The 6,381-nt window shown below is 52.6% G+C and overlaps 1 pseudogene; it reads right to left on the reverse strand.

Annotated features, from left to right (window-relative positions):
* Positions 1–2,578: 2,578 nt before the first annotated feature.
* Positions 2,579–4,645, reverse strand: LOC122457318 (annotated as a pseudogene).
* Between the last annotated feature and the right edge of the window lie 1,736 nt (positions 4,646–6,381).

The following is a 6,381-nucleotide window of genomic DNA, read 5'->3' on the forward strand; positions in this document are numbered from 1 at the left end:
CCAGTAATCTCATCATAAAAGGCGATTAGATTAGTCAGGCATGACCTTCCCTTGGTGAATCCATGCTGACTGTTCCTGATCACTTTCCTCTCCTCTAAGTGCTTCAGGATTGATTCTTTGAGGACCTGCTCCATGATTTTTCCAGGGACTGAGGTGAGGCTGACCGGCCTGTAGTTCCCAGGATCCTCCTTCTTCCCTTTTTTAAAGATGGGCACTACATTAGCCTTTTTCCAGTCATCCGGGACTTCCCCCGTTCGCCACGAGTTTTCAAAGATAATGGCCAAGGGCTCTGCAATCACAGCCGCCAATTCCTTCAGCACTCTCGGATGCAATTCGTCCGGCCCCATGGACTTGTGCACGTCCAGCTTTTCTAAATAGTCCCTAACCACCTCTATCTCTACAGAGGGCTGGCCATCTCTTCCCCATTTTGTGTTGCCCAGCACAGCAGTCTGGGAGCTGACCTTGTTAGTGAAAACAGAGGCAAAAAAAGCATTGAGTACATTAGCTTTTTCCACATCCTCTGTCACTAGCTTGCCTCCCTCATTCAGTAAGGGGCCCACACTTTCCTTGGCTTTCTTCTTGTTGCCAACATACCTGAAGAAACCCTTCTTGTTACTCTTGACATCTCTTGCTAGCTGCAGCTCCAGGTGCGATTTGGCCCTCCTGATATCTTTCCTACATGCCCGGGCAATATTTTTATACTCTTCCCTGGTCATATGTCCAACCTTCCACTTCTTGTAAGCTTCTTTTTTATGTTTAAGATCCGCTAGGATTTCACCATTAAGCCAAGCTGGTCGCCTGCCATATTTACTATTCTTTCGACTCATCGGGATGGTTTGTCCCTGTAACCTCAACAGGGATTCCTTGAAATACAGCCAGCTCTCCTGAACTCCCTTCCCTTTCATGTTAGTCCCCCAGGGGATCCTGGCCATCTGTTCCCTGAGGGAGTCAAAGTCTGCTTTCCTGAAGTCCAGGGTCCGTATCCTGCTGCTTACCTTTCTTCCCTGCGTCAGGATCCTGAACTCAACCAACTCATGGTCACTGCCTCCCAGATTCCCATCCACTTTTGCTTCCCCCACTAATTCTACCCGGTTTGTGAGCAGCAGGTCAAGAAAAGCGCTCCCCCTAGTTGGCTCCCCTAGCACTTGCACCAGGAAATTGTCCCCTACGCTTTCCAAAAACTTCCTGGATTGTCTATGCACCGCTGTATTGCTCTCCCAGCAGATATCAGGAAAATTAAAGTCACCCATGAGAATCAGGGCATGCGATCTAGTAGCTTCCGTGAGTTGCCGGAAGAAAGCCTCATCCACCTCATCCCCCTGGTCCGGTGGTCTATAGCAGACTCCCACCATGACATCACTCTTGTTGCACACACTTCTAAACTTAATCCAGAGACACTCAGGTTTTTCCACAGTTTCGTACCGGAGCTCTGAGCAGTCATACTGCTCCCTTACATACAGTGCTACTCCCCCACCTTTTCTGCCCTGCCTGTCCTTCCTGAACAGTTTATAACCATCCATGACTGTACTCCAGTCATGTGAGTTATCCCACCAAGTCTCTGTTATTCCAATCACGTCATAATTCCTTGACATCACCAGGACCTCCAGTTCTCCCTGCTTGTTTCCAAGGCTTTGTGCATTTGTATATAAGCACTTGAGATAACCTGTTGATCGCCCCTCATTCCCAGTATGAGGCAGGAGCCCTCCCCTCACAGACATTCCTGCCTGTGCTTCCTCCCGGTATCCCGCTTTCCCACTTACCTCAGGGCTTTGGTCTCCTTCCCCCGGTGAACCTAGTTTAAAGCCCTCCTCACTAGGTTAGCCAGCCTGCTGGCAAAGATGTTCTTCCCTCTCTTCGTAAGATGGAGCCCGTCTCTGCCCAGCACTCCTCCTTCATGGAACACCATCCCATGGTCAAAGAATCCAAAGCCTTCTCTCCGACACCACCTGCGTAGCCATTCGTTGACCTCCACGATTCGACGGTCCCTACCCAGGCCTTTTCCTTCCACGGGGAGGATGGACGAGAACACCACTTGCGCCTCCAACTCCTTTATCCTTCTTCCCAGAGCCACGTAGTCCGCAGTGATCCGCTCAAGGTCATTCTTGGCAGTATCATTGGTGCCCACGTGGAGAAGCAGGAAGGGGTAGCGATCCGAGGGCTTGATGAGTCTCGGCAGTCTCTCCGTCACATCACGAATCTTAGCCCCTGGCAAGCAGCAGACTTCTCGGTTTTCCCGGTCAGGGCGGCAGATAGATGACTCAGTCCCCCGGAGGAGAGAGTCCCCGACCACCACCACCCGCCTTCTCCTCTTGGGAGTGGTGGTCGTGGAACCCCCAACCTCAGGACATCGCATCTCATGCCTCCCAACCAGCGGAGTCTCCTTCCGCTTTCTCCCCCCAGACATATCATCTGGTCCACTCTCCGCATTGGTACCTGTGGAGAGAACATGAAAGCGGTTAGTTACCTGTGTCTGTGTTACTGGAACCCGGACATTCCGCTTACCTCTTCTGGAGGTCACATGTTGCCAAGCTTACCTGAGCACACAACACCAGCATCTTCTTCATGGGTACAGAAGTCCTCAAAGTCTAGCCCTGCACTCGGCGAGGGAAGCTTCTGTTCCTGTGCAGTTAATTTCATCCAGCCAGATGGGGTGAGACCCTTCTCCAAACCAAGCTTTGTCTGGGACTGATAACACTGCCCCACATGCCAGCTGCCTGCACACGACTTTGGCATCATTAATATCCCAGCTGTGATCACACACAGCTCCCCACTGCTGGTCATGAAGCACCTCGACTCGGCCAGCGCAGTGACGTGAGCTGTTCACCAGGCGGAGCTGAGCTTGCTCCGAAATGGTCAAACCTACAAACACCCCAGGAGAAAAAAGACTAACCGGTAAAATCCACCCCAGGGGGATGCTGTAATTATCCCCCCAACCAAGTGCACTAAACCCAGGAAATTCAGTGTTAAGGTGAAACTGCAAAGAACCCTCAGCATGTTACGATCTGGGAGGTCACAGCTAATCAACCTTAACTCTGCCCTGCAGTGACTGTGGGGTTTGGACAGCGCTGGTCTCTCAGGTGCATGTATGGCCCAGTGGGCATGTTACAGAGTTGGGAATTCTGGGGATTGTATGGAGCCAGATTGAGGGCTTGTGAAAAGCCCCTCCCAGCCCCCCAGCAGTCAGCAGCACAGGGCAGAATTGAGGCTGCCTAGTTTGGCTGTGCTTGAGATGCCCGTGCCCATGAGGATGGGACCAGGAGCCCAACAAACAAGCCACATCACCAGCTGCAGGGCCCAGAGAGCCCACCGATGCTGGGAGCACCCCTACTGCCGTCGGGGGAAGACCTGCCTGCATGTGACAGCCCCTCTGCAACAGGAGCTAGGAGCTGGCAGGGACCCCCTGCATCCAGTGGGGAGAGCTCCCAGCAAAGGTCCCCCTCCTGCCATTGTCCCCCAGCTCTTCTGACCAGCTGAGGTGGGTGGAGGGCTGTGGGGGACTGTGGTTGTGCCTGCATGGTTCTGGGCAGGCAGTGATTATTGCTGTGGCAGGTGGGGTGACTCCATTATCCAACCTCCGTGTCGACTCCCCTGCTCCAGTCCTACCCGGCGATGAATCGTGGTTTCCCCTTCTCACCAGCTGGCCCGTGGCTCCGTACGATGCCCTAGAGATCACAGGGGCTGTCTGGCCCTTCATGCACCAGGCCATGAGGTGGAGGCACTGAGTGCAGAGAAGACAGGGCCTGCTGTACCAAAGGTGGGACAACCCAGAGCTGGGGGAGCATTGGGAGTGCCCCTTGAGGGGCCTGAACATGGTTTCCCTGGAGGGAGTGGGAGGTGTCCCAGGCCAGCACATGGCTGGGAAGGACCATGTGATCATGTGGGAGCTCAGTATAGGGAGCAGGGCTGCGGTGGGGCTATCTAGCCTGAGAGCAGAGTCCCAGAGGGGACCGTGATGCTGGGGAAAGGGACCAGAGAGGACATGGGAAGCCCAGAAGGGGAGACTTCATTTGAAACACCAGTTGGAAGATGTATGAGTATCCCCAGGTTATACCCAGGAGGGAAATTGAGGCCCCATAGCACACCTCAGTGTGGCAGCTTTGTTGGACATGTTACAGTCATTCAACTCCCAGCAGCACAAAGCCCCCAGTGCTACTCTGGGCACAGGAGCGAGAACTGACTATGTAGGGGAGAACGCCTCCACCTCCTGCACAGTAAGACAGGGGTTAATATTACCTGAGCAGTCAACACTGGCATCTTCTCCATGGGTAGGGTTCTTGCCTCCCCAAGGACTAGCTCTGCATTCAGAGAGGGCAACTTCTGTCCCTGTGCAGTTAACCTCAGCCAGCCAGATGGGGTCAGACCCTTCTCCAAACTCAGCCAGCCCTGGGGCTGATAACGCCGTTCCTCAGCCCAGCTGCCTGCACACGACTCCGGCATCCTGTAAGTCCCAGCCCTCATCACACACGCTTCCCCACTGCTGGTTATGAAGCACCTCGACTCTCCCAGTGCAGTGACTCAAGCCATTCACCAGCCGGAGCTGAGCGTGTTCTGAAATGCTCAAACCTACAAGTGCAACATGGGAATAAAGACTCAGAGAGGGGGAGATTAGGTCTGAGCCATGAACGTCCTTTCCAGCATCCTCCATGTCCAAGTGTCTTTACAGCAGGATGTTCCCTTTCTCCTGGGAGCCTGGAGGCAATCAGAGCTTTGCCTCTGAGCCAGCGCTTAGGATGTTAGTTTCAACAGCAGAAAACCCTGCTATAAACCCTGTATAAAGGTAACAAATTCCCTACAGCCCAGACTATTTACAACAAGGGCTTCACAAGAAATATGAAGATTTCCTTCTTGAGAACATACCTCTCCTTTGAAGGACATAAGCGAGTGACAGAAGCCCTACCCATAATGCCAACCTTGATGGGCAAATGAGGATGTGGCTTTTGCTACATGTGGGTTGCATCAGTTTAACTGAATTTGGTTAACCCTGTGCAAAATCCCGTGGAGACACTCTTATTTTGGATTTGGCAATTCTGGGATAGCTTCCTGCTGTCAGAACAGGGACGAAGCAGAACCAAGATAAGTGTAGACACGCCAACCAGCATGGTTTTCACTCTGTTTGCAAACAGCACTTTAGTTAACCCAGTGCAGGTTTACACCTCAGGAACTGACTGATGCTAAACCACAGTTGGAACCCAGGTCAGGACTGGAAGGGAGCTCCTCAGTCATCTGGTCAAATCCTCAGCTATTGCAAATCCCCCATCATATCATGCCATTTGTAAACACATCAAGCTCCATCTTTAAACTAGTTAGAGTGTTTGTCCCCCACTCCTCCTATTGGGAGGCTACTCCAGAACCTCCTTCCTCTGATGGTTAGAACCCATCTCCTAATTTCCAGCCTCAATTTATTCCTGGCCAGTTTATCCCCATTTGTTCTGGTACCAGCATTGTCCGTTAGCTTAAATAGCTCTTCTCTCCCCCGACCCCTGAGGTATGTGTAGAGAACCATTAGATCCCCTGTCAACCTGCGTTTGCTAGGCTAAACAGGCCAAGATCTCCAGTCTCCTCTAGTAAGAACAGCTCTCCATTCTCCTGGTCATCCTAGAAGCCCATCTCTGCACCTGGGCCTGTTTGAATTCACACCCCAGTAAGGCTGGGCAGGGCTGTTAACCCCATGGGCTGAATGGGTAATGAAGATCCAGAGTGACTAAATGATTTGCCCAAGGTCACACAGGAAATCTGTGCCAGAACAGGGACTTGAACCACAGCCTGGAGTTACAGAGTTTAAGGCCAGAAGGGGCCACCAGATAATCTAATCTCCTGTGTATCACAGGTCACCAGCACCACCCAGCACCTGCACACTAAACCCTACAATGGAAATTGTATCACGGCCCTCGGGAGACTAGACTATTGTGTGCCACAGGCAGAGACTAGGAGGGACTGAGGTGCACTAAGGCTCGAGGCCCCTGCCATGGCGGGGAATTGATTAAATGAGATACACCCATATGATCTTGGCATGTGACCCACACCCCACACTGCCAAGGAAGGTGAACCCCCCCTAAGGTCACTGCCAGTCTGACCTGGGGAAAATTCCTTCCCGACCCCACACGTGGTGATCAGTTAGACGCTGAGCATGTGAGCAAGAACCAGCCAGCCAAGCTCTGTGAGAGAGAAGCTCGGTGCCACCTCAGAGCCCTGGCCCACCCTGTCCTGTGTCACATCCCCAGCCATGCCCAGTCCTGATGCTTCAGAGGAAGGAGACCAAAAAAACCCTACAACCCTGCCACCCCCCAAAATACCCCCAAATAAACCACCCAACCAACCAAAATTACATTGGGGGAAAAATTCCCTTCCTGACCCCCTGCAGGTGACCAGTTGATGCCCTGA

This window comes from Dermochelys coriacea, chromosome 23, assembly GCF_009764565.3.
Source record: "Dermochelys coriacea isolate rDerCor1 chromosome 23, rDerCor1.pri.v4, whole genome shotgun sequence".
Classification (NCBI taxonomy): Eukaryota; Metazoa; Chordata; order Testudines; family Dermochelyidae; genus Dermochelys; species Dermochelys coriacea.